Source organism: Phyllobates terribilis, unplaced genomic scaffold (genome assembly GCF_046119375.1).
Source record: "Phyllobates terribilis strain yellow unplaced genomic scaffold, ASM4611937v1 Scaffold_3__8_contigs__length_932513732, whole genome shotgun sequence".
In the NCBI taxonomy this organism is placed as follows: domain Eukaryota; kingdom Metazoa; phylum Chordata; class Amphibia; order Anura; family Dendrobatidae; genus Phyllobates; species Phyllobates terribilis.
The window spans coordinates 130,084,634-130,107,926 of record NW_027362763.1 but is presented as its reverse complement, the minus strand read 5'-3'; the positions used below and the strand labels follow the sequence as shown (position 1 = coordinate 130,107,926).

General features: G+C 51.0%; 1 protein-coding gene across 2 annotated transcripts in view; it reads right to left on the bottom strand.

Annotated features, from left to right (window-relative positions):
• NBAS (NBAS subunit of NRZ tethering complex) overlaps window positions 1-23,293 on the bottom strand; it is a 760,680-nt gene that overhangs the window by 254,120 nt on the left and 483,267 nt on the right. The window lies entirely within an intron of this gene.

Below are 23,293 nucleotides of genomic sequence, written 5' to 3'. Positions count from 1 at the left end.
TTTAGATTTTCTAAACCCCTAGAACCTGTTTAAAGAGGTTGGTTAATGTACTGTATTCCCTGCTCTCATTATCAGTAGGGGTCTCCATAGTGGGACTTTAGCCATCACACATTTATGTCTTCTGTAGGCCAACCGTTCTAGATTTAGGTTTATGCAGAGGGTTTGGAGCTTTGTAACAGGAAAAAAATATATTAAGTAATATGTATGCAACATTCAACCATGGATAATTTTTAGGCATTAACAGTTTTAAAGTAAACCTTTCAGGTTATTTATACTGCCCAAGCCGCAGGCAGCAAGAATCCATTCCTGTTTGCACGATGTGAGTCAAATATACCTTAAAGATCCAGCCAGTGATCACAGCCGGAGATCAGACTAGTCCCACTCCGCTCACAGCTGGCTCTACGCCAGGGATGTCAAACGAACACACAGAGGGCCAAAATGAAAAACTTGGACAAAGTCACGGGCCAACCAGTATACAGTATAATGAACCCACATAGTCCTCCATACAGAATAATGGCCCGACATAGTCCTCCATACGGAAAAATGGACCCCACATAGTCCTCCATACAGAATAATGGGCCCCACATAGTCCTCCATACAGAATAATGGGCTCCACATAGTCCTCCATACAGAATAATGGGCCCCACATAGTCCTCCATACAGAATAATGGGCCACACAGTCTTCCATAGAGAATAATGAGACCCACATAGTCCTCCATACAGAATAATGGGCACTACATAGTCCTCTATACAGAATAATGGGCCCCACATAGTCCTCCATACAGAATAATGGGCCCCACATAGTCCTCCATACAGAATAATGGGCCCCACATAGTCCTCCATACAGAATAATGGGCCCCACATAGTCCTCCATACAGAATAATGGGAGCCCACATAGTCCTCCATACAGAATAATGGGAGCCCACATAGTCCTCCATACAGAATAATGGACCCCACATAGTCCTCCATACAGAATAATGGGCCCCACACAGTCCTCCATACAGTATAATGGGCCCCACATAGTCCTCCATACAGAATAATGGGCCCCACACAGTCCTCCATACAGTATAAAGGACCCCACACAGTCCTCCATACAATATAATGGGCCCGACATAGTCCTCCATACAGAATAATGGGCCCCACATAGTCCTCCATACAGAATAATGGACCCCACATAGTCTTCCATAGAGAATAAAGGACCCCACATAGTCCTCCATACAATATAATGGGCCCCACATAGTCCTCCATACAGAATAATGGTCCCACATAGGGGTGGAGCTTCTGGTGTCGTGGGCCAAATATAACGACCCTGCGGGCCAGGTTTGGCCCACGGGCTGGAGTTTGACACGTGTGCACAACGCAGTGCTGCTGCCGGTAAATTGATGGATCTCTCCTTAGTGTTTACATATCAATCACCCGCAGCAGCTCTGGGAGAAGACAGCCGGGAGCAGTTGTGGACTAGTCTAGTCTGAGAGCCGGCTCTCTAAAGTATATTTTCTCTAAAACGTTGAAGCATTCCCAAAGAAAAGTCAGCCATGCTGCGATTCACGCTGCCCACGGTTTGGGCAGCATAAATCTCCTGACAGGTTCCCTTTAAAGAATGATAGAATGTTAGAGTTGGAGGGGACCTCCAGGGTCATCGTGTCCAACCCCCTGCTCAATGCAGGATTCACTAAATCATCTCAGACAGATATCTGTCCAGCCACTGTTTGAAGACTTCCAATGAAGGGGAACTCACCACCTCTCGTGGCCGCCTGTTCCACTCATTGATCACCTTCACTGTCAAAAAGTTTTTTCTAATATCTAATCTGTATCTTCTCCCTTTCAGTTTCATGGAGTTTGTCCAGGATTAGAAAAAAAAATGTGGTTTTCTTTCTAGACACACAGCTCATGTCCAAAGGAGGTGTTTGGTATCGATGCTCATCCAGGTCAATGGAGATAGGTTGTGATTCTGGAAACTAATGTTTCAATTTCTAGACAAGTCCTTCTAAGGGGCTGCCCGGACAAAAATATGATAAGTTGTGTTTGAAACTTTGAAGAAGGTTACTTACTTTGTTTTTCAATTATGCCCGATATTCTGGTTACAGCACCTATATGCTGCCTTGGTACATCAACTTACCCATTGGTTTCAAAACAGTAGAGAGTTTCCTGTGCCAGGAGAAAAAAAAACTAATGCCCCCATGAAGTCTGGTCCAACTCCGCCCCCACCACAGATTAGCAGCTCACTGTCAATAGACAATGTACACAGAAAGCTGTGGTGTGGGCGGGGGAAGCTTTCTGTTCTTTGCTACATCTAAAAACTCTGATTGTGTGACAACTGCTGCGCCCAGTAAACTAAGTGATACATCCCAGGAATCAGGGTCTCTTTTCCTTCATTATGCCGCTCTCAGATGAGCAAAAAACAGGTTCCCTTTAATTCATGAACAGTGAAGAACACGGCTGTGATGCTGAAATGAGCCGGTTGGCCAGCCCGTTTTCATACATACAACTGGTTCTCTCCTTTGTGCCGAATCTAAAGTGGAAGTAGAGCCCCAGAAACCGATATTGAAACCAGGGTATTGGGTTATGTTACAAAAAATATAATATTAGAGATTTCCATTATTTATTATTTCATTCACAACAGAAAATATTTTTTGATTTGAGGGACAAGTTTGATTTCAATGATAGGTGATAAATTGCTGATTTCTTAGGGGAGGTCCCATCACTAGGACCCACAATGATCCGGACAACAGGGCTCTAAAGTGCCCTATATGATGGGCCACAGTGTCTAGGGGGCCATCACTGCCAGTCCCATCGACAATGAATAGAGCGGAGTGGCATGGATGCAATCAGCGAGTTATCACCAATCACAAGTAGCGAATCATCAGTTTTAGTCCTTTGATTTACAGCAGAATTCACGAAATACATAAAACCCATCGCCTGTCCGCTCACATTTCAACACTGATTTTTACCTTACTTTTCTTTTTTTTCTTTCATTAATAAGGAAAATTGTTGAAAAAACACAAAACAAATACAACTGGCAATAGAGGGAAAACATTTGACATTTTTAAATTAAGCTCCGGGGATGAATTAAGTAAATGTTATCCTAGATGGCTGATTAATCATTTCATTTCTAACATTTACATTTAGTAAACAGGCTCTCGCCGTTTTACTTTAAATAAAATTTCATTTTCACAAAAGAAAGACAAGTTTGTTTTCCGGCTCTTTGTGGGAGAGGAATATTGATTCTGTATTTATATATTTTTCCTGGTCCTGCATTCTGGGTGAAAGCTTTACTTCAGAGCTGCATTCTCAATTGTGCGCATCAAAAATTCTATTGCCTGTCTTCTGTTGACATATCTCTCTATTCCACATCGTATATCTATGTCTTCTATCGCCTGTCTTTTGTCTAAGACCCATCTGTCTGCTATCTTCTGCCTATCACCTATCTGTCTTCTATTTATCTCTTTATCTACCCATCTGCCTTTTGTCTACCTATCTTCTATAGAGTATTTGTCTTCCTTTCTACTTGTATCTATTTCTCTCTACCTATCGCCTACATGTCCTCTGTCTACCTATCGCCTACATGTCCTCTGTCTACCTATCGCCTACATGTCCTCTGTCTACCTATCGCCTACATGTCCTCTGTCTACCTATCGCCTACATGTCCTCTGTCTACCTATTGCCTATCTATGTATCTCTCTATATACCTGTCTTCTATTTATCTACCTATCTTTGTCTTCTATCTATGTATCTCTTTATCTACATATCTTTTATCTACCTTGCAGGATATGATACAGTGATTAATATTCTACTTGTTTCCGTTGTCGTGGTCTTCATGTTGCTATTTTTACTATATAAAGAAAGCGCATTTGATACATAAACTACTAAGTACAGATTTGCCCCGAGGGTAAAACAAACAAATAGATCTTTCAGATCTCCGATTTCTCTCTGGTAATTTAGCTCCCGTCGCTCACCATCACCTTTGATCTTGATGCTCTAATTAACAGGATATAAATTCTGGCACAGGGGTGCGATGCGTCTGTGTGCAATTAACAACATAACACTTCAACATCCCAAGGACTCATTAAATGAAACATTTATGGAAACACATTCATCCACCAAATCACTGCTACATCAGCCAACAATTAGCCCCACACGTAAACCCGGCCTGCAAACATTCATCTTGTTAGTCTGCCGCGGAGGTGCAGGACTGACGGCACCGATGAGACTGTCACTGGAGGTGGCTGGCGCTCGGACTCTGGTTGGAGGTCTCTCTATCTTATTAGAATTTTTTACACTGGTGCCGTTCCTTTATGATACAGGTGATGGATTTATTTGTATAGGAAATGTATATTATAAGATTCTGTGGTATGATACATTATGGTCACTTCCTACTAGATGGATTTGACGGTGAGCATCGATCAACTGATTGGCAACACATGGCTGACAAATATCTGATGCTGCTGATGACCAATTGATACTGACTCCAACATTCAATAAACATCAGCCTAGTAGTGACATCCAACTCACTTCCCCCCATATTAGTGACATCCAGCATCCCTTCCCCAAGTAGTGACATCCAGCATCCTTTCCTCAAGTAGTGACATCCAGCATCCTTTCCCCAAGTAGTGACATCCAACATCCTTTCCCCAAGTAGTGACATCCAACATCCTTTCCCCAAGTAGTGACATCCAGCATCCTTTCCCCAAGTGGTGACATCCAGCAGCCTTTCCCCAAGTGGTGACATCCAGCACCCTCCTCCCCCAGTAGTGACATCCAGCACCCTCCACCCCCCCTAGTAGAGACATCCAGCACCCTTCCCCCTCAGAAGTGACATCCAGCACCCTTCCCCCTCAGAAGTGGCATCCAATACCCTTTCCCCCAGTAGTGACATCCAGAAATCTTCCCCCCCAGCAGTGACATCCAGCAACCTTCCACCCCTAGTAGAGACATCCAGCACCCTTCCCCCCTCAGAAGTGACATCCAGCACCCTTCCCCCTCAGAAGTGACATCCAGCACCCTTCCCCCCAGTAGTGACATCCAGAAACCTTCCCCACAGTAGTGACATCCAGAAATCTCCCCCCCCCAGCAGTGACATCCAGCAACCTTCCACCCAGTAGTGACATCCAGAAACCTTCCCCCCAACAGTGACATCCAGAAACCTTCCCTCCAACAGTGATATCCAGAAACCTTCCCCCCAACAGTGACATCCAGCAACCTTCCCCACCAGCCGTGACATACAGCTCTCCCTTCCCTCCATTATGACAACCAGCACTCTTCCCCGCAATAGTGACATCAAGTGACTGGCAGCATCATGCTTTTTACAACCCATCACTATTATTTCCCGACCCCCCATAGCCAGTCTATGTGCACCCCAAGCTGCTCTTCTCTTGTGGGCAGCAGCACACTCTGTGGTTCTTCTTGCGAGTGCAGAAAGCATGGTCGGTGTGTCTCCTATGGCATACTGAGCTGTCTTAATTTTTTGTGTGTGCTTTTTTTTATTTTTATTTTAAGCGATACGGCGGAAATGTAGCTACATGCCAATGTCCGCCATATGCTGAAGCACCAAACAAGCAGAAAGCCGCCAGCCACAGGTGTGTGAGCCACATGCGGTTCGGGACATCTGACTTAAGGCAATAAAAAATAAAAAAGTCACAAAAGGTATCTGCAACCTTTAAGAAGAACATCTCCTATGGCCTAGACCCCTGATGCTGAAGAAAACCAGATCTAGAGCATCTAATAAAGCTTGATTTTTTTTCTGCGCAAATGGAAGGTATTGAAAAGGCCGATCCAAGTAGTATATAATCGTTAATCTCCTAAAGCAAGATGTCGAGACCTCCATCAACAATCTCCGATCACCGTGCCCTGTAATCGTTCTGACTGACAATGGGATTGTGTGCTCGCTCTTCTAGAGACATGGTGGAGAAGAAGAGGATGGACCCCCGCTGACTGCACTCGCACAGCAGTATCAGAGATCTATGCTTATCCAAATTTGTTTTGTAATTCTAAACAGTTAAAAAAAAAAAAACAACACTTTCTATTTTCGCCAGTGTCATCATGTTCCAGGATTCATTCCTGCCAATAAATGTCATTGTTGAGAAACATTGCTGAAGTGGTGCGGAGCTTGAAAGGACACAAAGAGGTGTTCAAGTCACTCAAGAATCAGCGGAGGACATTGATTTACATATCTGACAGCCGAAGACCAGACGGTCACGCTCTCCTTTTCCTAAAGGCTTTTTTTCTTTCCAGCCACTTGTGTTAGACAAATATCATCCAGGGTACTAAGCAGGTCCTGGTGACTCCAGACACAAGGAATCTCCTGAGACGGGCATTCCATAAACCAGACTGCATATTTTTTGTAGAAAACTGGTATTCACCAAAATCGGTGACTTTTTGCAGCATGGTCCTCCACTGGACACCCCTTAAATAAGCAAAAGCCACAGCCCTCACTGTCGTATACTCACAAAGTCCATATATTTCAGATGCGGCCATAACCACACCGTATATGTGTATATGAGCCACCGCCGAGGAAAACTATGGCAGGCGGCAATTTCTCCCTGGTGGTTGTAGCTGACCGATCGCTCAGGACCAGTAATTGAAGCCCCCCGCAATTGACCACAATGACAAGGGTTCTAACAGAGATTATTGATATTGATGGACAGGTCTTTTCAACCATACTACGTAACTGTGACAAATTTCTGACAGTCACAGAAAAAACTAAGCACCACTTTGTACAGGTAAAGGGTTCAGAGTGCAGGGGTGTCCATTCTTAATCAAAAAAAGATAAAAACTCCAATTTTTCACTGGAACAAATTTAATAAATTATCACGACACGCTAGGCTGCAATTCACACCACAACCACTGGGTGGCCACATGTAGCCTCTTCTAGTAGAGTATCACAAAATCATGTTTTAACGCCTGTGGATAGTGGACCCACTGCGCTATAACCGGGATTACCCTGGAGGGACGTAACTAAGCAGCTACCTGGTATTCACTGGAGCCTCTGATAGTGAGGTCAGGGTTGAAGGCAGGTAGCTGCGAGGTCCTGCAGTGCCTGGAACAGTAACAGCTGATCCCAAGGGATTGTGTGTCCCAGGCAGGACAGGACGGCCACTGGTACTGGTACAGACTGTGCGGTTTCTGGATATAAGTCAGGACGGCCACTGGTACTGGTACAGACTGTGCGGCTTCTGGATAGAAGTCAGGACGGCCACTGGTACTGGTACAGACTGTGAAGCTTCTGGAAAGCAGACAGATCAGGAAAGCAAGCAGGATACAGGTTAGACAAAGCTGTGTCAGGATCGGACAAAGCTGTGTCAGGATCGGACAAAGCAGACAAAGGGACCTAACAGCAAGCAGGCAAGAATTAACTAACTTTGCACAAACATTGCTAAGGCACCTCCCAACAGGTGGAGGTGCCTTAAGTGGTAAGTGTCTCCCAGTTATTGGCTGGGGACACCTTATGAGAGCGTGCATTCTCTCTTTAAAGAGACAGGAAGCGAGGGCGCCTTAGGTTATCTGCAAGATGTGCTCAGACCCTGGGGAGCGGGAGCTGAGGCAGGAGACGCAGATGGTCGGCCAGAGTGGTAAGTCTGCGTCCTTGCCAGGGGGAGGGAGCAGAGGCACGCAAGGGCGACGGCGCTACACGCTTTGCTTTTCTTAATTTTCAGAGCCGATTGTGTTGTGCGGCTCCATCTTGGTATATGTCAAGCTAGCAGCCAAAAGTGAAAAAAAAAAAAAAAAAACACACACAACACTCTGAAGACATTACTAAGACATCATAAGTAATTTAATTTTCTCTGCTGAATCTCCTGGATTGAATTAAAAAAAAAAATCAAGCTTATCGCGCAGTTATGTGCTGGTAAAAGTAAGTGGATACCCAAAATGTCAACATTTTTGAACGCACAGTATTCACCTCTTCTGTGTATACAGGACCTATGCAGATCTGTGTGTGTCTATGATTATAGAATAGAAACAAAGTCTGTACAGACTAATTACATCCGAATGTCATCTGTTCCTTACTAGAGTTGAGCAAAAAGATTCTCGCTGCCCTTGGCCGGTGTCCAATCTGGTCTTCTGTGGCAGCCGGACCAGGACAGTCTTTAGTACCGCAGCCAGCATTCTTGGCACCATGATGTTGCGGGGTCTAGTAAACGCCAGAGATGTAGTGACTAGGCCTCATGTAATGTTATGATGTTGCGCTGACTCGTAAACGCAGAAGTCACCCAAGATGCCGAACCAAGAGTATTGGCACGAGAAGTGAAGACTGCCCCGGAGGACTGGACGACAGACCAGGGCACAGCAGAGCCTTCTGCTGAACTCTATCCCTCACATCTTAATAACCTACTGAATGTATTTTAGTAAGATGCAGAGGAAGATGAGACTGGATTAGTTTGTAAATCACACAAAGATCTGCATGGGAGCTGTATACACAAAACGGTCGTTTTTTTTTTTGTTTGTTTGTTTTTTAAATCAAGACTTGCTTGATTAAATCAAGTTGCTTCTTTTTTTTTATTTAAGGCTGCCATGGAGAAATAAAAAAAAAAGCTATAAAAAGTGTATATCTTTAAAAAATATATATACGGTAAAATGTTGAGCCTTGTGAAGAGGAGCTAGATTAATATGAAGCAGTGGATTTTGCTCCCGAAATAACTCGCACAACTTTGTGTTTGTTCTCAGGGTCATAAGATCTCGAGGATGTAAATGCATAGCCGGTCAATAAAAAAGCGGTCACATCTCATATTAACATGCGCAAACCCCCATTAGCCGTAATGAAGTGAGCATCTCTCTGTGGCTTCGATTGCATTCTTCACTCTGTATGTTTTTCCCCTAAGAACCGTGGAGGAGGCGCGTTGCATACCAATGACTGGTACAAAGCCTCTTACACCGAAAAGTCTAATTAAAAGCATATAAAAACACTATAAAAATGATTCATGGCCATCTCAGAGATCAGCAACATTCCATAATTGGCTCTTTCACACTTTGTTGTTCCCATAGAGCAGGATGACAAAAACACATTATTATGCCGTACAAACCCAATCATTTTTTTGATACAAATTCAGTCATGTTTCACATCTTAGCAAAGGGCAGAGCATGCAAGATTAATTCCAGGACATCGCCACGTGACCGGCTGGAGTTCTGCTACGTGTGAACAGTCGTTTTGCTCTCAAATTATTTCCGAGCACTTGGCATACAAGCCAACTGCACTGTGGGAAGGAGGAAGGGGGATTGTCACACCCTTTTCAGTATTTAGATTTGCATCAAAATTTTGTAAAATTGCACAACTGGACAACCCTAGATGAAGTAAAAACAACATATACAGTAGTTACCTCCTGGACTGGCAAGGTTCAAGCGATGTTGACGCGGTGTCTACCGGTGGTCAAGGGACGCAACGTCCGGCGAGAGCTGCAGTCTACGATTGGCTACACTATAGCAAAAAAACATTGTCCAGTAGTGTACTACACCCTTAAAAAGGGGTTTTCTGAGTACATAAAGTTATCGTCTATCTCCATAGGTGATAACTTCTAGATCGTTGGGGCATGGGCGTACCAATCGTGGGGCAGGGGGGGGGGGCAGCTGGCCCCCTAGAAGCAGGGACGCACACCGCACACCAGGGCCGGCGTCAGCACCCGGGCAAATGCCGGGGCCCTGAGCAGGCAGAGGGAGGGGCCCCTCATCGTCGGGCACCCCGCGTGCTATGGGACCCTTGAGCTGGAGGAGAGCAATGTCAGTGCCCGCTCCCCCCCACTTGCTCAGGGCCCCGGCACAATACTTACCCCTTCCCGTGCCTCCGCAGCAGCTCCTGCATCCTCCGCGACTGCTGCACTGTGATGTCTCAGGTCAGAGGGCGCGGTGACGTCTTTACACCGCGCTCTCTCCTGAGCAGTCACAGCGCAGAGCGGGACGAGGCGGGCGACGCAGGAATCCGGAGCAGCGACAGCAGGTGAGATGTGAGGTGGGTAAATTGATTTATTTTTTTATTGTATGGAGGCCTGTGGCAATATAAGGGAGGTGGGTGAGGTGGGGGTGTGTGACATCCTACTTCGGGCATTATAAGGGGGGGGGTGACATCCTGCATGAGGCATTATAAGGGGGGGGGGGGGAGGTGAAATCCTGCATGGGGCACTATAAGGCGGGGGGGTGTGACATCTTGCATGGGGCATTATAAGGGAGGGGGGTGTATGTGACATCCTGCATGGGGCATTATAAGGGAGGGGGGATGACATCCTGCATGGGGCATTATAAGGGAGGGGGGTGTATGTGACATCCTGCATGGGGCATTATAAGGGAGGGGGGATGACATTCTGCATGGGGCATTATAAGGGAGGGGGGTGTATGTGACATCCTGCATGGGGCATTATAAGGGAGGGGGGATGACATCCTGCATGGGGCATTATAAGGGAGGGGGTGACATCCTGCATGGGGCATTATAAGGCGGGGGGTGTGTGATATCTTGCATGGGGCATTATAAGGGAGGGGGGTGTATGTGACATCCTGCATGGGGCATTATAAGGGAGGGGGTGACATCCTGCATGGGGCATTATAAGGGGGGGAGGTGAAAAACTGCATGGGGCACTATAAGGCGGGGGGTGTGTGACATCTTGCATGGGGCATTATAAGGGAGGGGGGTGTATGACATCCTGCATGGGGCATTATAAGGGAGGGGGGATGACATCCTGCATGGGGCATTATAAGGGAGGGGGTGACATCCTGCATGGGGCATTATAAGGCGGGGGGTGTGTGACATCTTGCATGGGGCATTATAAGGGAGGGGGGTGTATGTGACATCCTGCATGGGGCATTATAAGGGAGGGGGGATGACATTCTGCATGGGGCATTATAAGGGAGGGGGGTGTATGTGACATCCTGCATGGGGCATTATAAGGGAGGGGGGATGACATTCTGCATGGGGCATTATAAGGGAGGGGGGTGTATGTGACATCCTGCATGGGGCATTATAAGGGAGGGGGGATGACATCCTGCATGGGGCATTATAAGGGAGGGGGTGACATCCTGCATGGGGCATTATAAGGCGGGGGGTGTGTGATATCTTGCATGGGGCCTTATAAGGGAGGGGGGTGTATGTGACATCCTGCATGGGGCATTATAAGGGAGGGGGGATGACATCCTGCATGGGACATTATAAGGGAGGGGGTGACATCCTGCATGGGGCATTATAAGGGAGGGGGGGGTGACATCCTTCATGGGGCATTATAAGGGAGGGGGGTGTGTGTGACATCCTGCATGGGGCATTATAAGGGAGGGGGGGTGTGACATCTTGTATGGGGCATTATAAGGGAGGGGGTGAGTGTGACATCTTGCATGGGGCATTATAAGGGAGGGGGGGTGTGTGACATCCTGCATGGGGCATTATAAGGGGGGGTGACATCCTGCATGGGGCATTATAAGGGAGGGGGGTGTGTGTGACAACCTGCATGGGGCATTATAAGGGAGGGGGGTGTGTGACATCTTGCATGGGGCATTATAAGGGAGGGGGGGTGTGTGACACCTTGCATGGGGCATTATAAGGGAGGGGGGGTGTGTGACACCTTGCATGGGGCATTATAAGGGAGGGGGGTGCGTGACATCTTGCATGGGGCATTATAAGGGAGGGGGGTGTATGTGACATCTTGCATGGGGCATTATAAGGGAGGGGGGGTGTGACATCCTGCATGGGGCATTATAAGGGAGGGGGGGCGGTGACATCCTGCATGGGGCATTATAAGGGAGGGGGGGTGTGACATCTTGCATGGGGCATTATAAGGGAGGGGGGTGTGTGTGACATCCGGCATGGGGCATTATAAGGGGGGGTGACATCCTGCATGGGGCATTATAAGGGAGGGGGGGTGACATCCTGCATGGGGCATTATAAGGGAGGGGTGTGTGTGACATCCTGCATGGGGCATTATAAGGGAGGGGTGTGTGTGTGACATCCTGCATGGGGCATTATAAGGGAAGGGGTTTTGAGTGACATCCTGCATGGGGCATTATAAGAGAGGGGGGGTGTGACATCTTGCATGGGGCATTATAAGGGAGGGGGTGTGTGTGACATCCTGCATGGGGCATTATAAGGGAGGGGGGGTGACATCCTGCATGGGGCATTATAAGGGAGGGGGGTGTGACATCCTACATGGGGCATTATAAGGGAGGGGGTGTGACATCCTGCATAGGGCATTATAAGGGAGGGGGTGTGTGTGACATCCTACATGGGGCATTATAAGGGAGGGGGGGTGACATCCTGCATGGGGCATTATAAGGGAGGGAGGGGTGTGACATCCTGCATGGGGCATTATAAGGGAGGGGGCGTGTGTGACATCTTGCATGGGGCATTATAAGGGAGGGGGTGTATGTGATATCCTGCATGGGGCATTAAAAGGGAGGGGGGGTGACATCCTGCATGGGGCATTATAAGGGAGGGGGTGACATCCTGCATGGGGCATTATAAGGGGGGGGGTTAACATCCTGCATGGGGAATTATAAGGGAGGGGGGTGTATGTGACATCATGCATGGGGCATTATAAGGGAGGGGGGGTGTGACATCTTGCATGGGGCATTATAAGGGAGGGGGGGGGGTGTGACATCTTGCATGGGGCATTATAAGGGAGGGGGTGTGTGTGACATCCTGCATGGGGCATTACAAGGGAGGGGGGTGTGTGTGACATCCTGCATGGGGCATTATAAGGGAGGGGGGGTGTGACATATTGCATGGGGCATTATAAGGGAGGGGGGATGTGTGACATCTTGCATGGGGCATTATAAGGGAGGGGCTGTGTGTGACATCTTGCATGGGGCATTATAAGGGAGGGGGGTGTATGTGACATCTTGCATGGGGCATTATAAGGGAGGGGGGTGTATGTGACATCTTGCATGGGGCATTATAAGGGAGGGGGGGTGTGACATCCTGCATGGGGCATTATAAGGGAGGGGGGGTGACATCCTGCATGAGGCATTATAAGGGAGGGGGGGTGACATCCTGCATGGGGCATTATAAGGGAGGGGGGTGATGTCTTGCATGGGGCATTATAAGAGAGGGGGGTGTGTGACATCCTGCATGGGGCATTATAAGGGAGGGGGGGGTGTGTGACATCCTGCATGGGGCATTATAAGGGAGGGGGTGTGTGTGACATCCTACATGGGGCATTATAAGGGAGGGGGGGTGACATCCTGCATGGGGCATTATAAGGGAGGGGGGTGACATCCTGCATGGGGCATTATAAGGGAGGGGGGGTGACATCCTGCATGGGGCATTACAAGGGAGGGGGGTGTGTGTGACATCCTGCATGGGGCATTACAAGGGAGGGGGGTGTGTGTGACATCCTGCATGGGGCATTATAAGGGAGGGGGGGTGTGACATCTTGCATGGGGCATTATAAGGGAGGGGGGTGTGACATCGTGCATGGGGCATTATAAGGGGGGGTGACATCCTGCATGGGGCATTAAAAGGGAGGGGGGTGACATCCTGCATGGGGCATTATAAGGGAGGGGGGTGACATCCTGCATGGGGCATTATAAGGGGGGAGTGACATCCTGCATGGGGCATTATAAGGGAGGGGGGTATGTGTGACATCCTGCATGGGGCATTATAAGGGAGGGGGGTGATGTCTTGCATGGGGCATTATAAGAGAGGGGGGTGTGTGACATCCTGCATGGGGCATTATAAGGGAGGGGGGGGTGTGTGACATCCTGCATGGGGCATTATAAGGGAGGGTGTGTGTGTGACATCCTGCATGGGGCATTATAAGGGAGGGGGGTGACATCCTGCATGGGACATTATAAGGGAGGGGGGGTGTGACATCCTGCATGGGGCATTATAAGGGAGGGGGGTGTGTGACATCCTGCATGGAACATTATAAGGGAGGGGGGGTGACATCCTGCATGGGGCATTATAAGGGGGGGTGACATCCTGCATGGGGCATTATAAGGGGGGGTGACATCCTGCATGGGGCATTATAAGGGAGGGGGGGTGACATCCTGCATGGGGAATTATAAGGGAGGGGGGGTGACATCCAGCATGGGGCATTATAAGGAAGGGGGGGTGTAATCCTGCATGGGGCATTATAAGGGGGGGGGACATATTGCATGGGGCATTATAAGAGAGGGGGGTGTGTGACATCCTGCATGGGGCATTATAAGGGAGGAGGGGGTGTGTGACATCCTGCATGGGGCATTATAAGGGAGGGGGGGTGTGACATCCTGCATGGGGCATTATAAGGGAGGGGGGGTGACATCCTGCATGGGACATTATGAGGGAGGGGGGCTGTGACATCCTGCATGGAACATTATAAGGGAGGGGGGGGTGACATCCTGCATGGGGCATTATAAGGGGGGGGTGACATCCTGCATGGGGCATTATAAGGGGGGGTGACATCCTGCATGGGGCATTATAAGGGAGGGGGTATGTGACATCCTGCATGGGGCATTATAAGGGAGGGGGTATATGACATCCTGCATGGGGCATTATAAGGGAGGGGGGCTGACATCCAGCATGGGACATTATAAGGAAGGGGGGGTGTGACATCTTGCATGGGGCATTATAAGGGGGGGGGGTGTGTGACATCATGCATGGGGCATTATAAGGGAGAGGGTGTGTGTGACATCTTGCATGGGGCATTATAAGGGAGGGGGTGTGTGTGACATCCTACATGGGGCATTATAAGGGAGGGGGGGTGACATCCTGCATGGGGCATTATAAGGGAGGGGGGTGTGACATCTTGCATGGGGCATTATAAGGGAGGGGGGTGTGTGACATCTTGCATGGGGAATTAGAAGGGAGGGGGTGTGTGTGACATCTTGCATGGGGCATTATAAGGGAGGGGGGGGTGACATCCTGTATGGGGCATTATAAGGGAGTGGGGTGACATCCTGCATGGGGCATTATAAGGGAGGGGGGTGTGACATCTTGCATGCGGCATTATAAGGGAGGGGGGTGTGTGTGACATCCGGCATGGGGCATTATAAGGGGGGGTGACATCCTGCATGGGGCATTATAAGGGAGGGGGGGTGACATCCTGCATGGGGCATTATAAGGGATGGGGGTGTGTGTGACATCCTGCATGGGGCATTATAAGGGAGGGGTGTGTGTGTGACATCCTGCATGGGGCATTATAAGGGAAGGGGTTTTGAGTGACATTCTGCATGGGGCATTATAAGGGAGGGGGGGTGTGACATCTTGCATGGGGCATTATAAGGGAGGGGGTGTGTGTGACATCCTGCATGGGGCATTATAAGGGAGGGGGGATGACATCCTGCATGGAGCATTATAAGGGAGGGGGGTGTGACATCCTGCATGGGGCATTATAAGGGAGGGGGGTGTGACATCCTGCATGGGGCATTATAAGGGAGGGGGTGTGTGTGACATCCTACATGGGGCATTATAAGGGAGGGGGGGTGACATCCTGCATGGGGCATTAAAAGGGAGGGAGGGGTGTGACATCCTGCATGGGGCATTATAAGGGAGGGGGTGTGTGTGACATCTTGCATGGGGCATTATAAGGGAGGGGGGTGTATGTGACATCCTGCATGGGGCATTATAAGGGAGGGGGTGACATCCTGCATGGGGCATTATAAGGGAGGGGGGTGTGTGTGACATCCTGCATGGGGCATTATAAGGGAGGGGGGGGTGTGACATCTTGCATGGGGCATTATAAGGGAGGGGGGGTGACATCTTGCATGGGGCATTATAAGGGAGGGGGTGTGTGTGACATCTTGCATGGGGCATTATAAGGGAGGGGGGGTGTGACATCCTGCATGGGGCATTATAAGGGAGGGGGGTGACATCCTGCATGGGGCATTATAAGGGAGGGGGGGTGTGACATCTTGCATGGGGCATTATAAGGGAGGGGGGTGTGTGTGACATTCGGCATGGGGCATTATAAGGGGGGGGGTGACATCCTGCATGCGCCATTATAAGGGAGGGGGGGTGACATCCTGCATGGGGCATTATAAGGGAGGGGGGTGTGTGACATCCTGCATGGGGCATTATAAGGGATGGGGGTGTGTGTGACATCCTGCATGGGGCATTATAAGGGAAGGGGTTTTGTGTGACATCCTGCATGGGGCATTATAAGGGGGGGGGGGTGACATCTTGCATGGGGCATTATAAGGGAGGGGGTGTGTGTGACATCCTGCATGGGGCATTATAAGGGAGGGGGGGTGACATCCTGCATGGGGCATTATAAGGGAGGGGGGTGTGACATCTTGCATGGGGCATTATAAGGGAGGGGGGGTGTGACATCCTGCATGGGGCATTATAAGGGAGGGGGTGTGTGTGACATCCTATATGGGGCATTATAAGGGAGGGGGGGTGACATCCTGCATGGGGCATTATAAGGGAGGGAGGGGTGTGACATCCTGCATGGGGCATTATAAGGGAGGGGGGGTGACATTCTGCATGGGGCATTATAAGGGAGGGGGGTGACATCCTGCATGGGGCATTATAAGGGAGGGGGGTGACATCCTGCATGGGGCATTATAAGGGAGGGGGGGTGTGTGACATCCTGCATAGGGCATTATAAGTGAGGGGGGGTGACATCTTGCATGGGGCATTATAAGGGAGGCGGGTGTGACATCGTGCATGGGGCATTATAATGGGGGGGTGACATCCTGCATGGGGCATTATAAGGGAGGGGGTGTGACATCCTGCATGGGGCATTATAAGGGAGGGGGGTATGTGTGACATCCTGCATGGGGCATTATAAGGGAGGGGGTGTGTGTGACATCCTGCATGGGGCATTATAAGGGAGTGGGGGGTGACATCCTGCATGGGGCATTATAAGGGAGGGGGGTGTGACATCCTGCATGGGGCATTATAAGGGAGGGGGTGTGTGTGACATCCTACATGGGGCATTATAAGGGAGGGGTGGTGACATCCTGCATGGGGCATTATAAGGGAGGGGGTGTGTGTGACATCCTGCATGGGGCAATATAAGGGAGGGGGGTGACATCCTGCATGGGGCATTATAAGGGAGGGGGGGTGACATCCTGCATGGGGCATTATAAGGGAGGGGGGTGTGACATCCTGCATGGGGCATTATAAGGGAGGTGGTGTGTGTGACATCCTGCATGGGGCATTATAAGGGAGGGGGGGTGACATCCTGCATGGGGCATTATAAGGGAGGGGGGTGACATCCTGCATGGGGCATTATAAGGGAGGGGGGGTGACATCCTGCATGGGGCATTATAAGGGAGGGGGGGTGACATCCTGCATGGGGCATTATAAGGGAGGGGGGGGTGTGACATCCTGCATGGGGCATTACAAGGGAGAGGGGTGTGTGTGACATCCTGCATGGGGCATTATAAGGGAGGGGGGATGTGACATCTTGCATGGGGCATTATAAGGGAGTGGGGTGTGACATCGTGCATGGGGCATTATAAGGGGGGGGTGACATCCTGCATGGGGCATTAAAAGGGAGGGGGGTGACATCCTGCATGGGGCATTATAAGGGGGGAGTGACATCCTGCATGGGGCATTATAAGGGAGGGGGGTATGTGTGACATCCTGCATGGGGCATTATAAGGGAGGGGGGTGATGTCTTGCATGGGGCATTATAAGAGAGGGGGGTGTGTGACATCCTGCATGGGGCATTATAAGGGAGGGGGGGGGTGTGTGACATCCTGCATGGGGCATTATAAGGGAGGGGGTGTGTGTGACATCCTACATGGGGCATTATAAGGGAGGGGGGGTGACATCCTGCATGGGGCATAAGGGAGGGGGGGGTGACATCCTGCATGGGGCATTATAAGGGAGGGGGGGTGACATCCTGCATGGGGCATTACAAGGGAGGGGGGTGTGTGTGACATCCTGCATGGGGCATTACAAGGGAGGGGGGTGTGTGTGACATCCTGCATGGGGCATTATAAGGGAGGGGGTGTGTGAAATCTTGCATGGGGCATTATAAGGGAGGGGGGTGTGACATCGTGCATGGGGCATTATAAGGGGGGGGTGACATCCTGCATGGGGCATTAAAAGGGAGGGGGGGTGACATCCTGCATGGGGCATTATAAGGGGGGAGTGACATCCTGCATGGGGCATTATAAGGGAGGGGGGTATGTGTGACATCCTGCATGGGGCATTATAAGGGAGGGGGGTGATGTCTTGCATGGGGCATTATAAGAGAGGGGGGTGTGTGACATCCTGCATGGGGCATTATAAGGGAGGGGGGGGTGTGTGACATCCTGCATGGGGCATTATAAGGGAGGGGGTGTGTGTGACATCCTGCATGGGGCATTATAAGGGAGGGGGGTGATGTCTTGCATGGGGCATTATAGGGGAGGGGGGTGTGTGACATCCTGCATGGGGCATTGTAGGGGAGGGGGGGTGTGTGACATCCTGCATGGGGCATTATAAGGGAGGGGGGTGACATCCTGCATGGGACATTATAAGGGAGGGGGGTGACATCCTGCATGGGACATTATAAGGGAGGGGGGGTGTGACATCCTGCATGGGGCATTATAAGGGAGGGGGGGTGTGACATCCTGCATGGGGCATTATAAGGGAGGGGGGTGTGTGACATCCTGCATGGAACATTATAAGGGAGGGGGGGTGACATCCTGCATGGGGCATTATAAGGGGGGGTGACATCCTGCATGGGGCATTATAAGGGGGGGTGACATCCTGCATGGGGCATTATAAGGGGGGGTGACATCCTGCATGGGGCATTATAAGGGGGGGTGACATCCTGCATGGGGCTATTATAAGGGAGGGGGTATGTGACATCCTGCATGGGGCATTATAAGGGGGGGTGACATCCTGCATGGGGCTATTATAAGGGAGGGGGTATGTGACATCCTGCATGGGGCATTATAAGGGAGGGGGTATGTGACACCCTGCATGGGGCATTATAAGGGAGGGGGGGTGACATCCAGCATGGGACATTATAAGGAAGGGGGGGTGTGACATCTTGCATGGGGCATTATAAGGGAGAGGGTGTGTGTGACATCTTGCATGGGGCATTATAAGGGAGGGGGGTGTGTGTGACATCCTGCATGGGGCATTATAAGGGAGGGGGGGTGTGACATCTTGCATGGGGCATTATAAGGGAGGGGGGGTGTGTGACATCTTGCATGGGGAATTATAAGGGAGGGGGTGTGTATGACATCTTGCATGGGGCATTATAAGGGAGGGGGGGTGACATCCTGTATGGGGCATTATAAGGGAGGGGGGTGACATCCTGCATGGGGCATTATAAGGGAGGGGGTGTGACATCTTGCATGCGGCATTATAAGGGAGGGGGGTGTGTGTGACATCCGGCATGGGGCATTATAAGGGGGGGTGACATCCTGCATGGGGCATTATAAGGGAGGGGGGGTGACATCCTGCATGGGGCATTATAAGGGAGGGGGGTGTGTGACATCCTGCATGGGGCATTATAAGGGATGGGGGTGTGTGTGACATCCTGCATGGGGCATTATAAGGGAGGGGTGTGTGTGTGACATCCTGCATGGGGCATTATAAGGGAAGGGGTTTTGAGTGACATCCTGCATGGGGCATTATAAGGGAGGGGGGGTGTGACATCTTGCATGGGGCATTATAAGGGAGGGGGTGTGTGTGACATCCTGCATGGGGCATTATAAGGGAGGGGGGATGACATCCTGCATGGAGCATTATAAGGGAGGGGGGTGTGACATCCTGCATGGGGCATTATAAGGGAGGGGGGTGTGACATCCTGCATGGGGCATTATAAGGGAGAGGGTGTGTGTGACATCCTATATGGGGCATTATAAGGGAGGGGGGGTGACATCCTGCATGGGGCATTAAAAGGGAGGGAGGGGTGTGACATCCTGCATGGGGCATTATAAGGGAGGGGGTGTGTGTGACATCTTGCATGGGGCATTATAAGGGAGGGGGGTGTATGTGACATCCTGCATGGGGCATTATAAGGGAGGGGGTGACATCCTGCATGGGGCATTATAAGGGAGGGGGGTGTGTGTGACATCCTGCATGGGGCATTATAAGGGAGGGGGTGTGTGACATCTTGCATGGGGCATTATAAGGGAGGGGGGGTGACATCTTGCATGGGGCATTATAAGGGAGGGGGTGTGTGTGACATCTTGCATGGGGCATTATAAGGGAGGGGGGGTGTGACATCCTGCATGGGGCATTATAAGGGAGGGGGGGTGACATCCTGCATGGGGCATTATAAGGGAGGGGGGGTGTGACATCTTGCATGGGGCATTATAAGGGAGGGGGGTGTGTGTGACATTCGGCATGGGGCATTATAAGGGGGGGGTGACATCCTGCATGGGCCATTATAAGGGAGGGGGGGTGACATCCTGCATGGGGCATTATAAGGGAGGGGGGTGTGTGACATCCTGCATGGGGCATTATAAGGGATGGGGGTGTGTGTGACATCCTGCATGGGGCATTATAAGGGAGGGGGGTGTGTGTGACATCCTGCATGGGGCATTATAAGGGAAGGGGTTTTGTGTGACATCCTGCATGGGGCATTATAAGGGGGGGTGTGTGTGACATCCTGCATGGGGCATTATAAGGGAGGGGGGGTGACATCCTGCATGGGGCATTATAAGGGAGGGGGGTGTGACATCTTGCATGGGGCATTATAAGGGAGGGGGGTGTGTGACATCCTGCATGGGGCATTATAAGGGAGGGGGTGTGTGTGACATCCTACATGGGGCATTATAAGGGAGGGGGGGTGACATCCTGCATGGGGCATTATAAGGGAGGGAGGGGTGTGACATCCTGCATGGGGCATTATAAGGGAGGGGGGGTGACATTCTGCATGGGGCATTATAAGGGAGGGGGGTTACATCCTGCATGGGGCATTATAAGGGAGGGGGGGTGACATCCTGCATGGGGCATTATAAGGGAGGGGGGTGTGTGTGACATCCTGCATGGGGCATTATAAGGGGGGGGGGGTGACATCTTGCATGGGGCATTATAAGGGAGGGGGGTGTGACATCGTGCATGGGGCATTATAATGGGGGGGTGACATCCTGCATGGGGCATTATAAGGGAGGGGAGGTGACATCCTGCATGGGGCATTATAAGGGAGGGGGTGTGACATCCTGCATGGGGCATTATAAGGGAGGGGGGTATGTGTGACATCCTGCATGGGGCATTATAAGGGAGGGGGTGTGTGTGACATCCTGCATGGGGCATTATAAGGGAGGGGGGGTGACATCCTGCATGGGGCATTATAAGGGGGGGGTGACATCCTGCATGGGGCATTATAAGGGAGGGGGGTGTGACATCCTGCATGGGGCATTATAAGGGAGGGGGTGTGTGTGACATCCTACATGGGGCATTATAAGGGAGGGGGGGTGACATCCTGCATGGGGCATTATAAGGGAGGGGGTGTGTGTGACATCCTGCATGGGGCATTATAAGGGAGGGGGGTGACATCCTGCATGGGGCATTATAAGGGAGGGGGGGTGACATCCTGCATGGGGCATTATAAGGGAGGGGGGTGTGACATCCTGCATGGGGCATTATAAGGGAGGGGGTGTGTGTGACAACCTACATGGGGCATTATAAGGGAGGGGGGTGACATTCTGCATGGGGCATTATAAGGGAGGGGGGTGACATCCTGCATGGGGCATTATAAGGGAGGGGGGTGACATCCTGCATGGGGCATTATAAGGGAGGGGGGGTGTGACATCCTGCATGGGGCATTATAAGGGAGGGGGGGTGACATCTTGCATGGGGCATTATAAGGGAGGGGGGTGTGACATCGTGCATGGGGCATTATAATGGGGGGGTGACATCCTGCATGGGGCATTATAAGGGAGGGGGGGTGACATCCTGCATGGGGCATTATAAGGGAGGGGGTGTGACATCCTGCATGGGGCATTATAAGGGAGGGGGGGTGTGTGACATCCTGCATGGGGCATTATAAGGGAGGGGGGGGTGTGTGACATCCTGCATGGGGCATTATAGGGGAGGGGGGGGGGTGTGACATCCTGCATTGGGGCATTATAAGGGAGGGGGTGTGTGTGACATCCTGCATGGGTCATTATAAGGGAGGGGGGTGACATCCTGCATGGGACATTATAAGGGAGGGGGGTGTGACATCCTGCATGGGGCATTATAAGGGAGGGGGGTGTGTGACATCCTGCATGGGGCATTATAAGGGAGGGGGGTGTGTGACATCCTGCATGGAACATTATAAGGGAGGGGGGGTGACATCCTGCATGGGGCATTATAAGGGGGGGTGACATCCTGCATGGGGCATTATAAGGGGGGTGACATCCTGCATGGGGCATTATAAGGGAGGGGGGGTGACATCCTGCATGGGGAATTATAAGGGAGGGGGGGTGACATCCAGCATGGGGCATTATAAGGAAGGGGGGGTGTAATCCTGCATGGGGCATTATAAGGGGGGGTGACATATTTCATGGGGCATTATAAGGGAGGGGGGTGTGACATCCTGCATGGGGCATTATAAGGGAGGGGGTGTGTGTGACAACCTACATGGGGCATTATAAGGGAGGGGGGGTGACATTCTGCATGGGGCATTATAAGGGAGGGGGGTGACATCCTGCATGGGGCATGGGCATTATAAGGGAGGGGGGGGGTGACATCCTGCATGGGCATTATAAGGGAGGGGGGTGTGACATCCTGCATGGGGCATTATAAGGGAGGGGGGGTGACATCTTGCATGGGGCATTATAATGGGGGGGTGACATCCTGCATGGGGCATTATAAGGGAGGGGGGGGTGACATCCTGCATGGGGCATTATAAGGGAGGGGGTGTGACATCCTGCATGGGGCATTATAAGGGAGGGGGGGGGTGTGACATCCTGTATGGGGCATTATAAGGGAGGGGGGGGGGTGACATCCTGCATGGGGCATTATAGGGGAGGGGGGGTGTGTGACATCCTGCATGGGGCATTATAAGGGAGGGGGTGTGTGTGACATCCTGCATGGGGCATTATAAGGGAGGGGGTGACATCCTGCATGGGACATTATAAGGGAGGGGGGTGTGACATCCTGCATGGGGCATTATAAGGGAGGGGGGTGTGTGACATCCTGCATGGGGCATTATAAGGGAGGGGGGTGTGTGACATCCTGCATGGAACATTATAAGGGAGGGGGGTGACATCCTGCATGGGGCATTATAAGGGGGGTGACATCCTGCATGGGGCATTATAAGGGAGGGGGGTGTGTGACATCCTGCATGGGGCATTATAAGGGAGGTGGGGTGTGTGACATCCTGCAAGGGGCATTATAAGGGAGGGGGGTGACATCCTGCATGGGGCATTATAAGGGAGGGGGGGGTGACATCCTGCATGGAACATTATAAGGAGGGGGGGGTGACATCCTGCATGGGCATTATAAGGGGGGTGACATCCG